General features: G+C 31.6%; 1 long non-coding RNA gene and 1 pseudogene across 1 annotated transcript; both read right to left on the bottom strand.

Annotated features, from left to right (window-relative positions):
* Nucleotides 1-959: 959 nt before the first annotated feature.
* On the bottom strand, nt 960-17,216 carry LOC134272443 (uncharacterized). The gene is made up of 6 exons (XR_009993200.1): nt 17,103-17,216; nt 16,462-16,532; nt 4,061-4,163; nt 3,683-3,931; nt 1,211-1,320; nt 960-984 (listed from the first exon to the last, which is right to left on the bottom strand). It is a non-coding gene; the product is annotated as an uncharacterized LOC134272443 (long non-coding RNA).
* On the bottom strand, nt 13,300-15,735 carry LOC134272439 (uncharacterized; annotated as a pseudogene).
* Nucleotides 17,217-24,116: the final 6,900 nt, after the last annotated feature.

Below are 24,116 nucleotides of genomic sequence, written 5' to 3' on the forward strand. Positions count from 1 at the left end.
TTTCCATAAACCTTTCCCATGCTTTTTTTAATTAATTTTAAGATGTAAAACCACTGCTGAGTGATCTGATCTATAGCTTCCTAAGATGTCACATTTTTTTTTACACTATTTAGAAGAGAGTTGGAAAGAAGTATGAAGTCTAGCCTTGCCTGTTTTAAAGGATTAGATTTCCTCCATGTAAATCTTTTGTCATCAACATGATATTCTCTGTAAATGTCCACTAAATTATATGTGTTCATTATCTCAAGTACTACTTGTCTTGCCTTAGGGTTATTCACATGCAAATAATTAGAATAGTCCTTAGCTGGATCTAAAACTAAATTGAAATCTCCAGCAATAATGACCTTATTATTTAATCTAGAAATCATATTGGATATATTTTCAAAAAATGTTGGACAGTCATCATTTGGTCCATATATAGTTATCAATGTAATTTTTTTTCCTTCTATAGTAATCTCTAATGCCAAGTAGTTACCAGAGGTATCTAAAAACTGATCATGAACCTTGAAAGAGAAATTATTGTTGAAAAAAATTGCAACTCCTCTTGAATTCGACATATAGGAACTAAAATAAGCCACTCGTTTCTAATGATTTGTTCGTTTTCTTCTATAAAATGAGTGTCAATAAGACACAGAATACTACATTTTTTTTGTCGAAAGTAGTGAAAGACATCTTTTCATTACATTGCATCATTTAAACCTTGACAGTTGACAGATATTATTTTAATTTCTGACATATGGATATATGTTTATTTTAAGTATCAAAATTCTGCAAATTGCGTCAATTCCCTCATTATTGTACGCGTATACAGCTGCACTGCACAAAGAATTAGAAAGTAAAGTAAATAGAATACCCACGTATAGAAAAGATTCATTGACAATTTGGTGCACTTTAAATTGGTCGAAATTTAAGGAAAATTAAAGGTCAAATATTTAAAAAATTGTAGCATCGTCATATATTTCCCAGTTAATGTAGCTATTCCACCTAAAAATTAAATAGAAATCATTGGTAATATAATGATCATCAATAGGTCCTAAAGTGCAGAACTTGGTTATAAATAGAAAGAATTTCATTGGTTATCCTTCCCATTGTTATTTAAATTACTTCAAATAACCTCTACCTGAAGTGGAAGTTGGCTCCAAAGGGCAGTAACTCAATCTCATTATTGAAGGGGTAATTCCTATAATGAAAGATAACTCTCACTTCATACCTTCTGTAGTCTTTTTCTCAAAATGTAGTAAATAATCTTCAACTCTGATCTCTCTCTGTTAACTGAAACTCCCATTCATTCTTCCAGTCTTTATCATCCCAGTACACAACCTAAAATATTGTTTGTTTAGAGATTATAAACCTGTTCTTATCAGCTCCTTAGTTTATTAAACAAGTATACAATGTAAAATATAATTCATAGATGTTCTTATTTATAGCCATAAATAAGTAATTAAATATATATATAATTTAGAAGTAAGGCGGATACAGTTATAAATATTTCAAATGAATATTTAGGCAATACACCTTACACCAAAAACATTAACATAAACAATGTATGAACATTTTAAAACATGCACAAGACATAAACATACTACCATTAATAATTAGACAGTTATGAATGCATCATATGAAGAAGAAAAAAAGATTGACTGATGTATGTTCAAATTGTTCAAATAGTAAATTGAAAGAAAATGAAATCTTGTGACTTTTTACACCTTGAGAGAATTCAATAATATCCATTTTTACAATTCTAATGAATTATTTTACATTCAACCTTTTCAGTCGTTGAAATTTTTTGACTTATTTCCACAATTCCTAGTATTTTTGATAATAAAAGCAGACTTTACTTTAATAAATGAGTAATATGTTTCTCTTGTTAGACAATGGATATTTTCTTAAATTCTGAATTGACTTCTAAAAGTTCCCTTTTTTTAAGTCATCTATGTACATATATGTACTTCAGTCTTCTATCTTTTTTGTGTGTTATATTGTGCATTGTGTGTGAACATTTTATTATCATCAGCTTCTTTTCTGGGACTGCTGAACCAGTGACAACCAATTTTGGCATAGAGCATCTGTGGGTAAAAGGAAACAGTCAAATATTGTGAATTTCATGCCCACTCCCCGCAGCCTATGGGATGGGAGCAAAACCATCAGAATTAATGCAATCTTTAAATAATCTTCTTCTTTATGGTTGGACAACAGTCAAACTTTTGGCACTAATGTAATAATTACAGAGCCCTTTAGCAAAATTAAGTGTCAAATGGACAGGGATTCTGGAGGAAGTGTGGAGCTTTAGGTAGTCATCATACAATAAAAATGCATTATTTCTTGGAAAATCTTTTTCTTTGCCCATGAGCTGTATTTTACATATTTACTTTTATAGATCCTTTACATTGTTGTATTGTACTGTTTTATTATTCTCGGCTGATCACTATGGCCATTTGACATCTTGTAAATTTATTTAGAGGATATGCTTTAAAAATTTGTTATTAAGTGCCATGCAATTTTGTGAAACAGTGTAAAATTATCATTATTGAAGATAAAAAACTTGTATGCAGAATTTCTTTCCCTACCAAGTCATTTGCCTGCAAACTGGACAAATATTAGACTTGGGTTCTGTATATCTTGGTCTGTTTCCTCAGGCCCAGCAGTCTCTTATAGATTGATCTCTGATTTTTTTCAACCAAACTTTGGCAATTAATGATCCTGGGTGAATTCCATCGGCCAAAAGGGAAAAGTTAGTAAATTTCCTGAGTTTTGATGTTTTCTTTGTTCCTGATTTTGTTTTGGAGGTTTTGTGTAGATCTACAGAAAATGCTGGTGAATGGGTTTTAAGATTGGTGTTGATTTCTCTTATTTTGTTGTTTAATTTAAAAAGTTGTTCTTCTAGTTCCCTATCTTGTTCTTCAAAAATTTGTGGGTTTGGGTGTCCTTTCTTTATATTCCAGGCTTTTATTGAATAAGGTGGTACTTCTAAGATGGTGACTTTCGAGCCTGGATATTTATTCATAATTTTAATTACCTCATAAAATTTTGATTGTATATTTTCTACGACTTCATTTTTATTTTGGTCTAGACTAATGTACTTATTGTTCCAACTGGTCAAATTGCAGGTACCTAACCAGACATAAAGCCACACATTTCCATATTTCCTGATTTTGTTATCTATGTTTGTTTTGAGCCACTCAGTACTGTCCTCGATCTTCGCGCCACTTTTAGAAAACCAAATAATGTCACACTTGTTGTGATTGCTCTTTGGAGCCATTTTCCCTTGCTGTCAGAGAGGACTACAGGCTGGTATATTTTTTTTCCAGATGGTTCTGGTGCAGGAAGGTTTAAAAATTTTAAAAGATTTGACTCAGTCATGATATGGACTTTTCAGAGGAAGGTAAGAAAGCAACATGGTGGATGACGTCACGGAAGGATTATATAAATGTGCACAAAAGTGATTGTTAACTGAATTTTTACCATAAATGCTGTGCAAAATGAAACATAAACAAAACAAAAATGAAGATTGACACACACAAAAAACATAGACAATAAACTAAATATAAAAGATGAAGAAAATGAACTAAAAATAAAAGACAAAGACAGAGAACAGAAGAAAATAAAAAAAATGAAATAAAAATATGATATGTATATATAATATAAAATGAGTTAATATTTTCTTCATAAAAAATGTATTTACCTTCTATGGAAATTTCAGTCACTGTATCACTCTGTAATTTCAGTTTGCAAAATCCAATATTTGTTCAAGGGTTATTAAGGTCAAGGTATTCACAGTGGTATACAGTATAGCGCGGAGTCCCACACTGACTGAGTGTGACTACCTTGACCTCTTGTCCTGCACAAATATTGGAAAGCAAGATGGCAGATGACGTCACAGAAGGATAGGATGTTTAAGAAGCTGCGTAGCAGTGGTCAAATCTAGTTGTGTCTGAGGAAATATATAATTATATGTATATTTAGAAAATAATAACATTCACAATGCTGACATTAAACTGATGTCATTTAACAGTAATATAAGTAGAACAATAATGTTTTACAATTTGTGTAAGTGCATTACCTCTGATAAATAGAAATCCCTCTTTTATGTCTGTGTTAATCTCTCTTTCAGTCAAATCATAAACTTCACTTTGTTTTCTTTCTTTATCACTCCAGTATAGCACCTGTAATGCAAAATGTGAAAATAAGTGTCTGTTCGTATCCTGCTTTTCAGTTATATTAATATATTTTTTTTGCCATGAAACATACCAAATATCTAATATTGAAGATTTAACATTTCTATTCAAAAATGATTGTAATTTTTTTTAAATAGTCTTAAATTCATTAAAACTTTTCACAATACAGACACAAACAATTAGACAAAAACCAAAAAAAAAAAAAAATAAAAAAATAAAACACATGCAGTTAAAAGGTGCACAGAAGTATTTTATGTTTGCAAATCCTTTATAAAATATGGATTTGAAAACATTGATTTCAACATGCACTTTGAGATATGGCTGTATAATATTTATAGTCATGGGGATGAAAATCACATTGCTTTCAGTATGAATTGGTTTACTTATAAGATGTTCTATAAAAGCATGTTTCACTGTATGTCGATCTATTTAGAGTTTACTGACATGTGACATGCTAGTAAAAAAGAAGTATGTACATCATAAAAACTCTATGTAAGTCAGGAGCCTGATCCTTTTGCTGAGATATTGTGATGAAGGTGATGAACTATAGTTAATGTACTTATAGCCTGATTAGCCTCCACCCATTATATGAAATTTTAAAGTGTATCTCAAATTTAATGTGATTGAAACATATTAAATGGCAAGTGGAAGTAATTTTTTTTTCTAATTACTTTAAGAGCATGTCTACGAGAAAACCATGCAAGAGGTTATGGGAGCAAGGTTCTCTGATCAACTTCATGTTTTGTGTGTAAATTTCTTCTATAATATGAAATATTTTGCCACAATTTTTTTTTCAGTGTGGTCTCACTTAAGGGGTAAAATCGACACTGTTTCTAAAAATAGAATTCTTGGTCCAAACGCAGGGTGAAAACAGGAATTTTATAGGATTTCATATTTAAAAATTCAGCATTTTACTTGATTATGATATAAATTATCCATATATGGTTGAAAGTAACAAGATACACTTGTCTCGGAATTTTTTTCATAATCACAAACTGTGCCCTCGTTTAAGTGCAAAAAGGTCACAAATCTGGCATATTTCCAGATTTTTGAAAACTGGTAAAAATATTAACTTTTTAAAAACCCATAACTCAGAAAGTAACGCTTAGAATCAACTCAATCTCATACCAATTATTAGACAACATGTCTGTCTACATTATATAAAAAATCTGTCTTTGGACTCTCAAATATTTTGCTGTAATTTTTACTTAAAGTTGGACATTTTTTGTGAATTTTCAAATTTTCTCATCCCTGAACTTCAGCAAGGAGTTATTTGCTGATTTAAATATTTTCAAGAATTCAAATTTTGCTGTTGAAAAATACCAGTTTATTGAACATTTTTGTTTTCAATCAATAATTATTTCTTAGGGGGTTAAATGGGGTTTAAATTGGGGGAGGGGGGGGGGGGGTAGCAGAATTGTATTATTTTACATTTTCTTTGAGCAGGGTGATATTCACATACTGTTTGGTACCTGTTTTTCAATCAGAAGACCAAGTGTGTTCTCTCATATCTTAAAAAAGACTTGCTTGATAAATAATAAACATAGTACACTGGTATCTACTAATAGGTAGATGACCCCTTTTAATTTGGAGTTCAAAAGGTCAAAGGTCAAGGGTTATAATTCTCGATATACCAGTATGTAGATTTTAACCATTCAAAATCGTGAGGACCCATTGTTTGACAGACATGAAATTTCGTACATTGGTTTCTTGAAAAGTAGAGGACCCCTTTAGATTTTGAGGTCACAATGTTAAAGGTTAAGGGTCAAGGGTCAAACTGAAAAAAAGGAATATCAGAGCTATTTTCTTGACAGATATACATGTATTGTAATGGCAACAACCTCAAAATGAATGAACACAAAGTTTTAAAAATCTACAAATTAGGACATCAGTTATTTTATAATTTTTAATTTCATTGCATATTAAAATTTGAATATTACTCAATAACTAAGTACATTCAACAACAAATAAATTACAATGCTTGACTGCTTCCTGATATTTTATATTCACTTCCAAAATTAAAATGACCTTGAAATTTTGTATGCTTGAAAAAAAATCTACTTGCTTAAGTATACATTGTACATCATGGTTCTAAATTAAGTTAAGATTTAAAAGAAAAAATCATGGTTTCCCCAAATCATATTCTGAATTATTTGCTATACCTGTATACAGGAAATTAGTCTTTATAATAGTTTTATATTTGGTAAAACTAAAGCACTGCTGACCTTGAACTTTGATCTTTTCTAAGATAACAAACACTAAAAATTTACTCTGAATTTCTGTGTATTCCTGCAAGTGAACCCTGATACACATTAAATATCATTTGGGTTGATTTTGAGGTCTCACTCTTTCAAAATCTATAAGGTGTATCCAAACTATTTTGTTCAGTATGACACCATTTTCTTCCTATGTATCATCCAATAACTTCTGGAGAAAATTTAACAAGCACTGAAAATTCCACTTCTGGTTTAAAGAACAACTGGACTGTCTCCAAATACACAAGAGTAGTACTCAAAGCAGGTACCTGTGAAAAAACACAGTTTTCAAATTAAATTGAAATAAACCATACAAGACATATTCTAAGATTTTTAAAGTAAATGTCATGTTTATGATAATGATACATTTAAATTAATCAATTGAAAAAAATGTCATCAAATGATTTAGGTAAGATTCTTCACAAATTCTTCTGGCTTTCTTTGAAGAAAACAAGAGCTTCATATATCCTTGAAGTAAAGTAATAGAGTAGGGAAAAATGCATGTGGCAAATCGACAGACAGACAAGGCAATTCCTTTCCATGTACTATAGTATACAGTTATGAAATGGGTATGAGGGAAATAGCAAATTTATGATTCCCCGAGGGAGGAAACTATTTCCCGGAGGAAATAATTTTCTGCCTAGGGGAACAATAAATTTGTTATTTCCCGAGTTCCCATTCCATAACTTTTTTATTATACCGAAATAATGATAGGCGATTTAAATTTTTTTAACCAGATATTCCAACATTTTAAAAAAACTGTAGAGGCATAATTACAAATGCATGCGGTTTAACACAATGTATGATAAGTGAAGCATCGTGTCCTTAAACAATAAAATTATTTTTTAAAAAGTATTTTCACTGACATTTCGAAAAATTATCGTTGTCTTCATTTTGCTAGAATTCAAGTATGATTTTGACATCGCACATTGAAATGTTCTGACGTCATAGCTACATTGCAAATAACATGACGTCAAAGACTCGAGATTCCTTGAACGCTCCACCCACTGAACACATTGATTGGTTAAAATTACTAATAAATATTCATGAGGGAGTAGTCCAAGGGAGCAACTCTGATTTTCCAGGGAGTAGTCTTCAGATGAGGGCAATAGTCACTTATCGGGGAAATAGAGTTTTATGGTATTAATTTATACAGAGTAATGACAGTAGAGGTATAGGGTATATTCGGGTAATTCCGGACAAAACTCACATGAGCGTTGTTCGGTGGGAGTAGTAGCGCGAAACTGAATGATGGGTAACCCAGATCTGAATCGATGTGTGAATTTCATACACAATCCTCGATAAATAGATGTTTTAGATTGTTTTCCTCCAGGTCTTATTCAAATATTTGCAAAATAAAACGTATTGGCACAGTGGGGTAAATCCGGACACAATGCAGGTAAATCCGGACAGGCCAATCTTGTATGGCGGCGTAAACGTGCAATGTCAAATAATAGCATACAGTAAGTAATTAGATTATTTGTAAGATTTCAAAGATCCTCAGCACTATCATATAAAGCATCTCAGTTGTTAATACAGTTATATTCAGAGAGATTTAATTATTAAATTTCTAAGTCCTATCTTACATCTTGTTTATTACTTTTGGACTTCAGAATCTATGAGGACGACCATTTAATTGTTTTTGATGAGAGGGGAGTTTGCATTTGACAAAATTGACAATAAATAATCTGTCCTTTTAAAAAATAAAACTATTTATTATACTTCTGTTAAAATATTTCCTATATTAAGATCAGACGGTAAAATAACTATCCTTTATAGTCCACGCATAGCAAAGCTATACCCCGGGGAATAGTTTTTGCTATCCACCCTCGGAAAATTTTCTTGCAATTGTTGCCGCCAATTTTGATTTCCAGCGATAAATCTTTAAACTGATGATGTCATAATGACTTCAGTAGTATTATGACGTCATCAGGATTTCAGATTATTCTTGCAGAATTACCTTACTACCAAAAAATTCAAACCTCAGAAATTATATTATACATCAGTATAATAAAACGCTTATCCACTGGTTGTGATTGGGATAGCTCTTTTATCAAACCCTTGACAGAAACTATTCCCCTCGGGCAGGCCCTCGGGGAATAGTTCTCTGTCGCGGGTTTGATAAAAGAGCTATCCCACTCACACCCAGTGGATAAGTGTATAATATTATCAAATGAGAATAACATAAATAATCCGACCCGACCCTGATTGATATGTCACTACCCCCCCCCCCCTAATTCCCCTTTACAAACACGCACATATGAAAAAGCATTCTCGGAATTTTATTTAAATGAAAAATGTCACACAGTCATTTACTTTTGATATTTGATCTCATTAATGATATTTGAAGAATTAAGTTGGTGGACAACTCGTTGAAGTACAGAATCGTCCGAAATCCTGCAGCCTATATCGAACATCGCTGTTGTGGACCAACACGTTGATTCAGTACTACTGGGACCTCTTTAGGTTTTAATAACCATTTTGACCCTGGTACAATAGTAAACAAGTTAAATTGATGCAAAGCATCAAATCGGCTGCAGCAAGATTTAGCAGTAAAAAGTTCTTTCACATGCAAGGAAAGCACGTCAAGATATTCAAAGGAGAAATGGTTGAAATCAATCCTTTGTTTCAGCCTATCTTCAAAGCAAAGTGAATTTTTTTTTAAATTGATAAATAGACATTTTACCGCATTTGCTCATAAATAGATTCATCGATGTAAAAAAAAAAGTCAACAATGAATGATAAGAATTTATTGAAAATGATGATGTAGGCCTCTCAAGATAAACCACGTGCTGATACCCTGGATCTTTGTCACGTGATAATGCCCATGGCTTATGCAGAGTAGGCTCTGCTGCAGGCCGCGGTGCAAAATGTAGGAAATATATCTTTGCATCATTTGCAGCTTTAGAGCATATTCAAAACAATATTTTTACTGAGTTGAATATTCACCATGCACTTTATCACGTCAACATTTTCCGGAAAATCATGGCAATTTCCTTTCATATCTTACACACTTCCAGACTGGGGAGTATCTATTGTACACTCTTTTTATATAACCATAAATTTTCATGATCAATTATCTGACAAGAAATGATAATGAAATTGAAATAAAATAACAACAATTAATGCTAATATTTAAGCAAGTTTTTTTTTAAATATTTTACTCATGATTTTTACTTTTTATGACTATTCATAATAATGAAAAATAACGTCTCATTTCCCCATGTGCACTTTCTAACACAACCACAAATAGATCGGCTGCTGCTGCGGCCGATAACAAAGACGATACTATTTTGGCATCTGTCCGTTTTAAATATGCCTTCTTATATGGCCCGTCTAATATTGCCGTCGCATTACAATCATATGGATTGTTTTCTTCATGTTGGAGTTATACCCTGCCCCCACTGCCAATTCTTTAGGTCCCCAGTGGTGCATTCCGACGGCCCATAAGTTGTGGATGACTAAAATTGGCATCTCTGCGGAAATGTAAAAAACTGAAATGGATAAGATGTAGGAAGAATATATTATGTGTATGCGTGTCACTATGTGTAGATTTGAGTATTTCATAAGTATAATTTTTAAATAAATATTTAGAGCGTATTGTGGGCATCTTATTTTGTACGTTGAAATTGTAAAAAAAATATTTTACTTAGCATTACTCACTCTTAAAAAAGAACTGCTTTATAGACGAAAGGGGGGGGGGGGCGGCAGAACAGAGTATTAAATATATTTGAGCTCTTCCTCTTTATGACTGTCCCGTCATGTTACTATGGACTTGATTTACTCTTCGCCCAACTTATATTTTGACCCCTGTTTTATTAATTTTTTTTAAAATAATCATTATTTATTTTTTTTAGTAGATTGTAGATAACTGTAACGGACATCACCCACCCACCCCTGCTCACACACGAGTTGATGATTATGAAAGCTTTTAAAATTCTTTATCTGTGCCTGAGAATTTTAGTTTGAGAGCCCCTTCACACCGTTTCCGTAGCTGAAAAAAAATACATACTCCGGTCTGTCAATAGGCTGAATTTTTTTTTTCGGAGAGCTACAGTTCTGCAGCGACCCTTTTTCCCCAGTGCGTGACTCTGCACGAGTCTCTGTAGCATACAGCATGATACATTCTTGAAATTAATTTATTATGTATGATATTATGTAAACAACTCATTCAATAGGCCTAGTTTAGAATTTCGTAATCTTATAGATTTAATGTAGGCCTAGATGAAAATAAATCACATAGAACTGCTTAAAGAACACGATATAACTATGTCCGCAATTACCCTCACTTAATATTTTTTGGTAGGGTAAATCCGGACAATTAATTTTTTTCATTTCAAGTTAAAATTTGGCATAAAAATATAATATCGAATAATTTTTTTCGATGTTTAACTTCTTTAGAACTAAAATATAACAGTTATTAAAATATTTTCATTTAATACTTAATTATTTCGTAGTTTTTTCACCCTGGTCTCTGGTGTAGGCATGTTGAATATTCCCGCAAATCGACAACAACAACAAAACAGAAAGTGCAAAGGTCATTTTATTGACGTCATGCTAAATAATCGGGAATTCCCTTTGATTATAAATGAATATGATAGAAACGAATAAAGGTTTTATTTTCCGAAATGATACACACAATTCAGAGAAAATAAGACGATTTTCATTGACGATAACATAAAACAGAGGCATTTTATTTCTGTCCGGAATTACCCGCTGTCCGGAATTACCCGAATATACCCTAATAATATAACACATCTTTACCATTTCCTCAGCAGTGATAAGTAATTGGTAATGCTAATGCTGCATCTGCATTGTCTTTCCTCTTCTTAATTCTGGATTCTGTTCACAAAACTACATTGGAAACCCTATGTAGTAATTCTTTATAGCTCCACAGCTGAAAATCCCATTGTAAAGCCCAGCCCTAACCAGGGCAATGAATTTGAATAATCTGAAATTGCACGAGAAATATAAGAATGAAAGAAAATATTCTGTACAAAGTATAATTTCCCAGACATATTTATAATATTTAATTAGTTATGTTTTAAACACAAACCTGTCAAGGAACACATGGTGACCTTTAATTTGACATGTTTGAAAAGTACAAGTATTTGACAACTCTTTTTTCCTTTAAATCATATATGAAAAGCTGAAAATCATAATTGTAGCCCGATCTTCATAACATTTCATAAATATCTGAAAAAAATATTTTGTCTAATGAGATTCTTTATAATCATGCAGCCCACATATAAGGCAATAATGGTGATTTAATTGACAGTGAAGACCCACCTATCCAATTCTTAATGTACCCTATTAGTAAACAGTCTTTGAAAACCCTGGGCCTATTCAACTTTTCATTCCCTCTTCATCACCCCACAAAGGCTACTTACAATGTATGCTATTTATAATTATTTTGCAATATTGTTATTTTTATTGCTACATGTACAAGTACCAACCTTGAACATGTTGAAATTTCTCTTGACAGGTTTGCTTGGTATAAATTCAGGTCCAGTACAATCACTAGATTTAGCTACGTTAACGTAGGTATTTTTTATAGAAATAAATTACTTTGGTAGCTAAATAAAGCTACTTCAGGTAGGTAAATAAAGCTAACTAAGTAGGTAATTCAAGCTAGTAGACCTATATAGCTATATCTAGTGATTGTACCAGACCTGATAGTGTCTTGTAAAAAATCCTCTCTTGTCCACAATCAAGTCCCCATCAAAATTGTTTATTGATATATTTTTTTACCTATCAATAAGCCTTTTTATAAGGTACATAGTATTATAAACCAAGATCCACCTACCTGTTTCTTTTTCAAATTCAAACATTGTTGAATTGGTATCATCATCACTACATCCGTCTTGCTACCAAATGAATGTTTGCTGTCAGAATCATATTCATCAAAATCAGAGCCATAATCCGAAGACCCGTTGACAATTCACGCACTTGAATCTTTTTCTGGGGTCGAACAAAACGGTAACAAAACGTCTCAGATACGTCTCAGGATGCCATAATGTTTACACGTGGTTGGAACCGTACTTCGATCCCGATGGTTTCCATAATGTTTTATGCATTTTATACATAGGCCACGAGTATTTACGTAACAAATTACATTCACAGGAGGGATTAAACGATTAGATAACTTCGTAAACATAATCATTATCTACCTTCTCTAAAGAAGAGCGCAACAGGGGAGATAATTCTAACAAAATCTAAATAAATACTAAAATACGTTTTTTTTCACAGGAAAAGCAGGGAAAAAATTATTTATAGCTTTTATAAAATTAAAAATAATTTTCATTGTTTATATTTGTAAATATTTTACACAAAATTCATTAAAATTACGGTTAAAAGTAAAACTTATAAAATCATGAATTTTTCCATCATTTGAATTTGAGGTAATTTCATTACGATATAACTTTTCTGTCCTTGAGAGTCCAAAGGTGGATTTTACATATTGTTTGGATAATATCCTAGAGATTCTAAAATGCACAAAATTCTGAAAAAAGAAGCGTTACTTTCTAAGAAATGTATCCCTGAATATTAACAAAAAATGAACCATTATCATTTCTTGGCACCATGCCAATATTTGTGCCCTCGTGACAACCTTCTATATAGGGGTTTTACAAAAAAAATGATTCCAACTTAATTTTACAACTTAGTTCTATGAGAAAACATAGCCCTTTTATTTATATATTGTTTTTTCTTTTTTACTTTTAAATATTGAAATTGTCATTTTTACACCAATTTTTTTGCATTTTCCCTTGAATATTGACCAAAATGAATTATTGGCTGTTACTAAAAATAGAAACAACCGATGCAAAAATAAACAACACATTTTTGACTCTCAATGGGTGTCCTTTAAGTTAATAATAAAAATTAGTTTGTTCTTGAGAGTGCCTATCAGAGCATTTTTCTATATATCTGCATGGTTTTCTCGTAGACAGGCTCTTAAAAACTCCATCCTTATAACTTAAAATCCGTCCTTCCCAATCAGAGTTCCCCCCATCACTATTAGTCCATGTGTGTATTATTTCTTTCCCCACAAGGTCACTAGGAATCACATTAACACTTGTTTGTCGTATATTCAGAAGTTGTAATAAATTATTTTTCAGTTGTATAATATCAAATTGTTTGCCCTTGCTCGAATACTGGCATAAATGCTTGTGCTCTTTGCTGATTTTAAAAACTTTTTTATACATATTTATCTGAGTTTTAAGAGCAGATAGTTTCTCCTTCTTTGTTTTAAACTTTTCAATTTCATTCTCAATCATATCCTTGTTTTCCCAAATTCCCTGCTTCCTCATATCCTCTAAAGCTTTGTCTTCCCCTTATGTCTGTCTCTCTTTCTTCTTCTTTGTCTCCTCTTCTTTCTCCTTCAAACCTTGTATATGTTGTTGAAATAATATGTCTCTTCTTTCCTTCTGTAAGGCCATGAACTTTCGGTTTTCCTTCCGAGCATTTTCAACTATTAATTTTAGTTCACTTTCATCTTTCTCCTCTAGCCATTCCTTTGTATCATTGTCATTAAAAATCATCACACTTTCAACTGTATTTATATTGGTTGTTGGGCCTGCTTTTAAATCATAATCTAACTTTCCAAACAGTCTTTCTACACAAATATTGTTTGTAACACATGAAGAACATTCTTCTAAAATATCTTGAGTTACATTAAAATATTTACCACCTGACAAAAAGTCATTAAAAATTTTCTCAACTTTTGTTTTAAAAACACCACAAAATCTTTTCAAAAATACAGCGGTTAGATCGTTGTGTAAACAACAATCAAATAAAAAGTCTTAAACATTGTCATAAAACTGTGGTCCATAAAATAATCTTAACTCTTGTTTTAGAGCCAGTAATGGATTTTCATAATACATATTCAAAACAAATAAAAGTCTCTGATATACAGAACCCATATCTAATATTGTCCCAAATTCTGACGCCTTTGCAAAGTAAGGCTCTGTAATTAATTTGCATAAAATTCCTAAAGCTCTTAAAAGACATAAAATAACCTTATTTTGCAGAGATAAAACAATGAAATTCTGTAAAAAAGAGTATGAACTTTTCATAGAGAACATATATTGTAATAAAAGTTTATGGATAAAAAATGTACCTGCTGCATTATGAAAAGAAACATTAAACCTGTTTCCTCTGAAATTCATTATTGGAATTTTTTCTACTCCATGATATTTCATAAAAATGTCTGAAATGTTTGGATCCCCAGCACCATCTTTGTAAAAAAACTTTGAAACATTTCTTAAAAGAAACAAAATAAAAGGTTCTTTCAATCAATTTGAATACCCATTAAAATTAACTTCTAACTCCTTCTCAATATTAAAAGCCTCTGCAAAGCACACTTCTGAGAACTGTAAAAGTGGATGAATGCAGCATTTAAAAGAATGAACAGTATGTGAAATATCTTTGCTTAAAATATCATTTACTTTTTGTTCTGTTGCACTTCTGTCTGTCATAAAACAATAAACTGAATTTAAAATATTTGAAGCATCATTTTTGCTAGAGGATAAATCATTTATAATCTCTTTTGTACAATTGGCATATGTCTCACTCTATCCATTACAAACCTCTCTCACATCTGCAGTTAAAATCTTTTCTCCTGTGTTAAATTTAACACCATAAAAATGTTTGCCTTTTTTAGTCGTTGCGTCTCTATGCATTGTTGTATTTGTACAAGTTAAAAGAGTTTCATTTAGTTGATTTCTGGCAACAACACCCATTTCACTACTCAACACAGCTGCCGTACTTTTGCTCGGTAAATTTTTTACATTAATATCAAACAACTTTAAAACAGCTTCAATAATAGGTGCAATATGTACAATGCCAACATTATGGCTTCTAAAAATATAATATAAATTTCTTAATTTAAAATTAAAAGGTTTTCCTTTAGACAGATCTTGGAAATCTAAATTTTTTTCTACCTGTACAAAGTCTTGAGATTTTTCTTCATTATTTTCTTTCTCTGCTAATAAAAAATCCATTTCTTTTTTAATATTTTTGACATATGTTTTAAAAGTGTTACATTGGACACCTTTTTCCTCTTTTGTATTTTTTTTATTCATTTCTTTCTGTTTTAAAACCTTCACCTCTTCCTTTAAAATTTCAATTCTTTTTGTTTTTCTTTTCAAATTCCTATTGATGTTCCTCATATTTACAGACCTTAAGCGGTCTTTTAAAGCTGCGTTTTCTTTCTTTAATTGTAAAATTTCTTTTTGTTGTTCGTCAATTTTTTCTTGTAATTCTGGATATTCTTGATTTTTATCATCTTCTTTTTGTTCCTGCATTGTATCTTCTTTGATTTTCCTTTCTTTCTTTGAAGTTGGTAATTCAAATTTTTTTGGCAATATGCATTATACTTTTCTTTGTTGGTATATTTCTTAAGACGTTCCATTTCTTTTACTATTTTTTTAACCTTCCATAACAATGCAAATTTACTTATTTGCAAACAAGAAACGCCTAGGGCACCACAAATGCTTTTGTGAATATTTAGAATGTAATCTTCACCGCCCTTATGTTTGTCATAAATTTCTTGGATGTTTACGTACAACAGATCCATGATAATTAATAAAGTTAAACATGAACTAGAGTGAAAAACAGTGACCTAACTGATGTTAGAGATTACCACAAATTTGCTGTATAAAATGAAAAGAAATTGAAATAAAAGAAAAAAATGAAAACAAAACTAAAAATGGAAATAAAATCAAAAAATAAAATTAAAAAAAAAAAAAAAAAAAGAAAAGAAAAAGAAATTAAATTAAAGAAAAAATGTAACGGAAAATAACAGAAATAAAAGAAAAAAAATAAAACAAAACTAAAAATTTAAATCAAATGAAAGAAAAATCAAATAAAAAGAAATTAAATGAAATGAAATGAAGAAAAAATGAAATAAATTGTAAGTGTGCTTGAAGTGTAATGCAAACATGTATATACAAATATTGCACACAAAAATATACATTTTACAACACATATATATACACTGTACATAATAATTAAGTTTAAAGAATAAATACCTTAATGTGGATAATCTTTGTGTTGGTATTTCACTCTAGTAAAATCTTTTCATTTAACAGCTGTTAAACATCTGTAATAAAAAATATTATTATTAAGACTGTAAATCTTATATTTCCACAAAAAGCACAATTAAAATACATATTATGATGAACCTGTTTTAGCCACTAGACCTTAATAGAAATGTCTTATAACATCGTATTATTAATTTTTATGTATAATTTTTATCATATGTAGACACTGATTTTTTCTGAAAAAAACTATAACAAGGGCAGATAATCTATTTACAGTATATTTGATCGTTTAACAGTACACCAGCGTTTTAAAAAAGAATGTGAAAAAGTGAGAACAATAATAATAATTTAATTACATTAATAATAAATAACAGGTAATAAGCAATCATTCCACGCAACTTAATATTACTTAAGCTAAACTTTATACAGACTAACATTAGAAATACTAATTCTCTCATATGTCATGTATGTTGACAAGGCATTGTGTTACTTGAAATTTTTTTATTTTTACCAATATTATCGCCATTTCAAAAATATATTATCAATACAAATGCTAAACAAAACGATCTTTATTCTTGAATTGCAATGTCAGACATTTAAATCACACTTAGACCCAATAAATTACTTACCTCAACCCTCAGATGAGACTGTCGTCTATCACAAACGTGAAAACATGGATCTCGTGCCTTCCGGTTAGTTACTATATTTAGATAAGATGGCGTCAGGTGGAATAGCTAGTTAATGTTTACCTCACTATGTCACTGGATGTAAAGAAAGGATACTAAATAAAAAACCATGCAAACATACTGTATAGTTCCGGAAAAAAAACGGATTTAAAAGTTCCGAATTGGTGGCTCGGTTTAAGCCCTATACAGAATGGAGCACTAATATACAGTGTATACCTAATCCACATCCACTTGATTTGCAATATCACTGACATGCTATTCCATAATACGAAAACGTTCCTGCCCAAGGAAGGTACGACCATTCCATCTCGTAACCACAATTCCGACGTTAACTATTTCGTTAGATTGCATGTACTTCAACAGGCGGCGACCTGCCCCATGTGCACCTCCATCCCAGTAGCTTTCCTGTAACTTTCCTGAGTTGTCTATGAATCTATAAATTAAGATGCGATGATCTGCCTCCGCCGAAACAGAGTCAATGCTCACTTTTTTATAAAGCTCATTCACCTCCTCTATCGTATGAATTTTTCTTCCCGTGGCAAAAATCTCGGAATTCTTTATCCTGGTCGGTGAATTTTCAACATCTTTCTGACTTTTGTTGTTTTTATGTTCCCAAAAAAGTTTTTGTAAGCATAAGCTTCGTAGTATTAATTTTATCGCATCTGTCTTCGAACTTTTCGAACAACCCTCGTATATGTAACTAACATGTATGTTTTTCTTATCAGTAAAATTGTATTTTCCTTACTGAAAGCATCATGGCAACGAACCTCAGTGACGTAAAATTTGTACTTTGTAATTAACTTGCTTTAAATACGAGTACAATATTAAAAGAATACAATATTAAAAGAGAAAAACTTACGAATAAGGTATTGTTCAAATACAATTAAAGCTGTAAAGATTTGTGCTTTAAAAAATATATTTAAGTTTTTTTTTTGTTTTCTAAAAAAAGTCTTTTGTATCAATTACTCGGCCTATGCACGACCCCCAAAATTAATTTATTTGTTAATTGTGTATATTCGCTGCATGCTTTTATCCTTCATGAAAATGAAATAAGAACATCTGAAGTACAATATCCATAACATTGTATGAGGTTTCACATAAACGTCAATTAAAGAAATTTTTCATTTTGAAGTTTTCACAAAAAGTAGTTGGGGATGGTGACGTAAATCTACATCAAGCGGGATTTTGAATAAAGTATTTCTTCCTTCTATAAGCCTGTAGTCTGTCAGTAGAAACTACAATTGACAACGACAATATATTTTCTGTTGTAAATGGTAACTATGTATATAAAATAAATTGCCCGCTTGCGCGGGTGTTCATCTGGTTTAGAATAAACTAGAGGTACTGTGAGCAATGGGCTCACTAAATGATACCCCCCGCCTCCCATATGTGTATAAATAGCAGTGTCCATGTTTTGCTATGGGAAACCCAAAATATGTGATGGATCAAAAATTAAAATAGGAGGTGCACAATGGCAATATGTAATAAAGATTCTGTGAGAGTTTCATTAAATTTCATTCAGTGGCATAAGAGGAGTTGCGGATAAGAGATGGATACCCCAAAGCGTAACAGATGGACGGACGGAATTAACGATTACTATACTTTTCAAGCGGGGGGTGTAATAATCATTATAAATAATATCATCTGATAAAGGAGGATTAATATTTTAGCACCAAGCTAAGGTGTACATCAGAAGGATAATGATGTTGATGACGACAATGACGTCGATGATGTGGGTGGCCAGTCTTAAGACTTCACGAGATATTATCTTGTGAAAACGACATATTATCTTGTGAAAACGACTTATTATATTTTGTTGTCTTCACAAGATAATATGTCGTTTTCACAAGATAATAAGTCGTTTTCACAAGATAAGTCGTTTTCACAAGATAATAAGTCGTTTTCACAAGATAATATCTCGTTTTCACAAGATAATATCTCATTTTCACAAGATATTATCTCGTTTTCACAAGATAATTATCTCGTTTTCACAAGATATTATCTCGTTTTCACAAGATATTATGTCGTTTTCACAAGATAATAAGTCGTTTTCACAAGATGATATCTCGTTTTCACTAGATAATATCTCGTTTTCACAATATATTATCTCGTTTTCACAAGATAATAAGTCGTTTTTACAAGATAATTTCTCGTTTTCACAAGATAATATCTCGTTTTCACAAGATAATAAGTCGTTTTCACAAGATAATAACTCGTTTTCACAAGCTAGATAATAAGTCGTTTTCACAAGATAATAACTCGTTTTCACAAGCTAGATAACATGGATAATAAGTCGTTTTCACAAGATAATATCTCGTTTTCACAAGATAATTATGTCGTTTTCACAAGATAATTTTATTCTGGTATTTAAAAAAAAATAATTGCGTGTCCTAAATATACCACCGTACATAGACAAGTCAAATGACAAAAGAAATATTAATTATGTCTTAATGAAAGAAATGTCCCAATATACCGGTCTTGTTAAGTAGGCTTTCCCCCCTAAAATCTCCCCCCCCCCCCCCCCCCCGCCGGAAAACTGGCTCTAGAGTAGGATTTCCCCCCAGGAAAACTGGCTTTAGAGTAGAATTTCCCCAACGGAAATTCTACACTAGAGTCAATTTTCGGGGGAGGGATCCTACTTTGTGTTATTTATACTAAGATATAAAGTGCGATTTTCCCCAGAACCAATTTTCTTCCCAATGAAATATTATTGCTCTACTTATGTTTTGAGGGGGAACCGGTGGCACATTGCTACAAGTGTCCATTTTTCAAAATGGTCACCAGATGTATTGAACATACGAGGGGTTTAGAAAAGTTCGCGGACAAGTTCTATTGTGAGCGCGCTATTTCTACGAAACCGGTCCAAATTTCCAGATAAAATCTTAACCTATTTTCAAATAAATATACAAGAATTTGGTGCTCTACGGTGATCATTGACAAATATACAGCTTTTTTATTTTGATAAAACTTGCTTCACGGAGCATGCTCCATTTTGGCACGTTTACATCACAAAGACTCTTTATTAAAATAAAAAAAATACACAATTGTAGCGCAAAGAGATTTATGATATTCTACCTGTCGCTAAAGTATTCATGAAACGTCGCGGGAAGAAATTTTGAATTAAATTGGAGGGTATATGACTGTTTTATAGCCAAAACAAAGCCAAAAATCGGAACGTCATTGAGCGTCATGGAGCACTGTACTACGTAAAAATTATGTGTGCAGAGAGGAAAATGTCTAAAGAGATTAAAATGTTCAAGATGCTGTCGGGAATTTCCTACATATAAAGGACAAAAGTTTTCAAATGGTTGTAGCTTCATAAGAATGGAAGGATTAAGATTTTGAATGATTAACTACATCGATACTTCAATACCCTCTTATCGCATGGACGTTGTGCATATATGAATTTGCATAGTTTCCATTCCTGATCGATTAACTGCATATACTTTTTTCTAAAGATCTCAATAATACCCGAATCGGTACAATCCGAATCAGTACAAAAGGCATTATAGTACAAAAGTAACGTGTCTTGATATAGATATTAAAATCTACAGTAGAAAAAGATAAGAAAAATCTTAAACGAAAGATTTATTGAACTGCGATAAAGCTTAATGGGTTGAAATCTGCAGGCATGCTTATGAAAATTTCCTAATCTCCGTGAATCCCATGACTTCATAGTAAAAATCGTTGTAATGTTTTAAAGATTTTAGTAAATGGACCTGATTTTGTACATACTAATAAACAAAATGTAGGAATTTGATCAGACATAGGTCATACTTCACAGTACACGATAGCTTTTCCGTAATATAATGTGTCCGTGAACTTTTCTAACAACCCTCGTACGTATACGAAAAATGACATGAATTCTTATACAAATTTTTTGAAATCAAATAAATTATTTTCATAGCTTAACCCAAGTGCAAAATAAAATTTTAGCCATTTATCAAATGTTAGAATAATAATTATTAATTAAATATAGATTTAAAACTTTTGTAATTTTCATTCCATACTTACATTTTTTCGTTCAAACTCTGAAAACTGCTGAAAAAAGAACATTGTTTATGACAGATGATACTGACTTTTGTCAAATATTTTGAATATTACTACTGACTCTTAAATTTTCATTAAAAGCTTCACAATAATGGGATCTAAGGAGATTTAATTTGACAAAAACCATAGTAAGTTCACTATTTCTTTTAAAATGTTTTAGAGAGTTTATCACTTACAACCAAAATAGGTCCAAAAATATATACCAATCCAGACATCCATTTTTTGTTTGTTTCATCATATTTTGAGAATATTTACGTTTCTTTTGAATGCTACCAGGTATATTTTGGCTACGATTCCATGATATATTTTGGCTAAGATTCCATGATTTGAAATATATGCTTTGAAAAATCTTACAACATTAAGGTCAGACGACACATTCGTCAAAAATATATAATTTTTTCTAAGAAAGTGTCATTGAAGTAAAGGTAAAAAGTTTCCTCACAAAAAATAGGGTACCTTACCAGACATTTGGACAGGATACCTAGGGTCAAATTCGTTATATAACCCTAATGGATAATCTCTTGGATGGCCTATATCACAATTTTGCGTGTACTTGTACCCAAAAACGTTTTGAAAACAATGTAGAAATCAGAAGAGAATGACAAATATAAATAATTTTTTTTATATAATACCAAGGGGAACAGGACATATATATTTATGAACGTGTACACGTCTAACCTTAAATGAAAAAAAACCCATTCATTTATCTTTTTAAAAATCACGTTTGTAGTTTATCTTTTTTTCATAAAAAATTTGCGTCTGTGGTTTATATTGACTTTCAAACAAGGGGGAAATTCTACTCTGAGAAAGAAAGAGGGGGGAAATTTGGCTCTGGTGTGAGATTTCCCCTCGTGGGAAAATCCTACTCTAGAGTACGATTTCCGGGGGGAAAGCTGGCTATGGGGGAAATTCTACAACATCGATACTACACCCCCCCCCCCCCCAAAAAAAACTTCAAAAATGTGACCCTTTAAAGATTAAGGTTTCGCAAAAGGTCAAACTACAATATCAAGGTACATAATTCAAAAAATATTTTCTTATTTCAATGAATGAACTTGTGACCTACTATCAAACATGGCCAATGATAAAGTTTGGAAAGAAACGCCAAAATTGAGAAAATTGCAATTAATAATGCCAAGAGTTCAGGGATTACACACGTTGATATATAAGGAAATGTCTTGTCACAAGGAATACACACATACAAGGAAAGGTAAACACGAAACACTCGCTTCCACCAATTAAAATTTATTTGTACAATTGAGAATAGTACTGATCAAGAGGCCCATGGGCCACCTCGCTCACCTGAGCACATCGGCAAGGAAAACGCAGAAATCAGAAAAGAATTGAAAAGTTTACAGAGGGGATGGGGGAGGGAGGCTTGAATTATAATACTGCTTGAGAATGCCTCCATATCAATTCTTCATATAACTTCTTGAGAGAAAGATTTTTATAGATTTTTTTTCAACATTTTGTTTATATATATTACTTTGTAATAAATTGAATTCGACTCCCCATTGTTTCCTTCCCTACCCTAAAGGTTACTCATGATTTGAACAAATTTAAATCGTCAATACTTGAGGATGTTTACGTGTCAATATGACTTAACATAGCTATTCTGTTTTTGATATTTTCCCCTTTATTTTCCTTTGTAAAACTTTGATCCACCATTGAGACCCTTCCCTACCCTTGGAGGTTATGATCTGAACAAATTTTACACTACCTGAGGATGCATCCATATAAATATCACTATTCATGGCTTTGCAATTCTTTCGAAAAAGATTTTAAAAAATATTTTTTAATTTAAAACTTGGATCCCCCATTGTGGCTCAACCATGTCCCTGGGGGTTATAATTTGAACAAACTTACTGGAATCTACAGTATTTGAGAACCTTCCATAAAAATATCACTAATTATGGCTTTGCAGTACTCGAGAAGAATATTTTTAAAGATTTCCCTATATATATTCCTATTTAAAAATTTGATCGGCCATTGTGGCCCAACCTTACCCCCAGGGGTCATGATTTGAACAAATTTGAATGTAAACTACCTGGGGAAGATTCAACATGAGTTTCATCTTTCCTGGCCCAATGGTTCTTTTTAAAGATTTTACCTATATTTTCCTATTTAAAACTTTGATCGTCCATTTTGGCCCCACCCTAGCCCCGGGGGTCATGATTTGAACAAACTTGAATCTACACTACCCGAGGATAATTCTACATGAGTTTCATCTTTCCTGGCCCAGTGTTTCTTAAGAAGATTTTTTTAAAATGCCATTATTTTTTCTCTAATTCATAATTATCTCCCCTTGGAAAACGGTCTGGCCCTTGATTTGTACAAACTTGAATCCCCTTTACCCGACGATACTTTGTAGCAAGTTTGGTTGTAATTGGCCCAGTGGTTCTTGAGAAGAAGATGAAAATGTGAAAAGTTAACGACAACAACGACGACGACAACGACAGACAACGGACAAATTTTGATCAGAAAAGCTCACTTGAGCCTTCGGCTCAGGTGAGCTAAAAACTATAAATTCCCAAATCTTTGAAACAGCATATATATACATACTACATGAGTCAATGAAATGCTATTTCTGAAAGTCACTTAAGGTATTCAATGTAAAACGAAGGGATTTTGAACGATTTTAAATAATTTTAAACTAGTTAAAACACATTGCTAGATAAAAATAAAAGCGAGATGAACCAAATTCACAAGACTGATTACATGTAAGCAGACAGTCATTTTTCACGTTAAAAGTTTTTGAAAGTTATGAAAATTTTTGAAAATTTTTGATTTTTTCAAAATTTCTGCAGTAAATAATTTATTTTATGTCTTAGTTTAATAAAGAGGGAGTTTATGCATATTTTCATCAAGAGATTTGTTTGAAATTCGAATTGCTTTTTACAATATTCG

This window comes from Saccostrea cucullata, unplaced genomic scaffold (assembly GCF_032062105.1).
Source record: "Saccostrea cucullata isolate Sc308-1 unplaced genomic scaffold, CSIRO_AGI_Scuc_v1 ctg714, whole genome shotgun sequence".
Classification (NCBI taxonomy): Eukaryota; Metazoa; Mollusca; class Bivalvia; order Ostreida; family Ostreidae; genus Saccostrea; species Saccostrea cuccullata.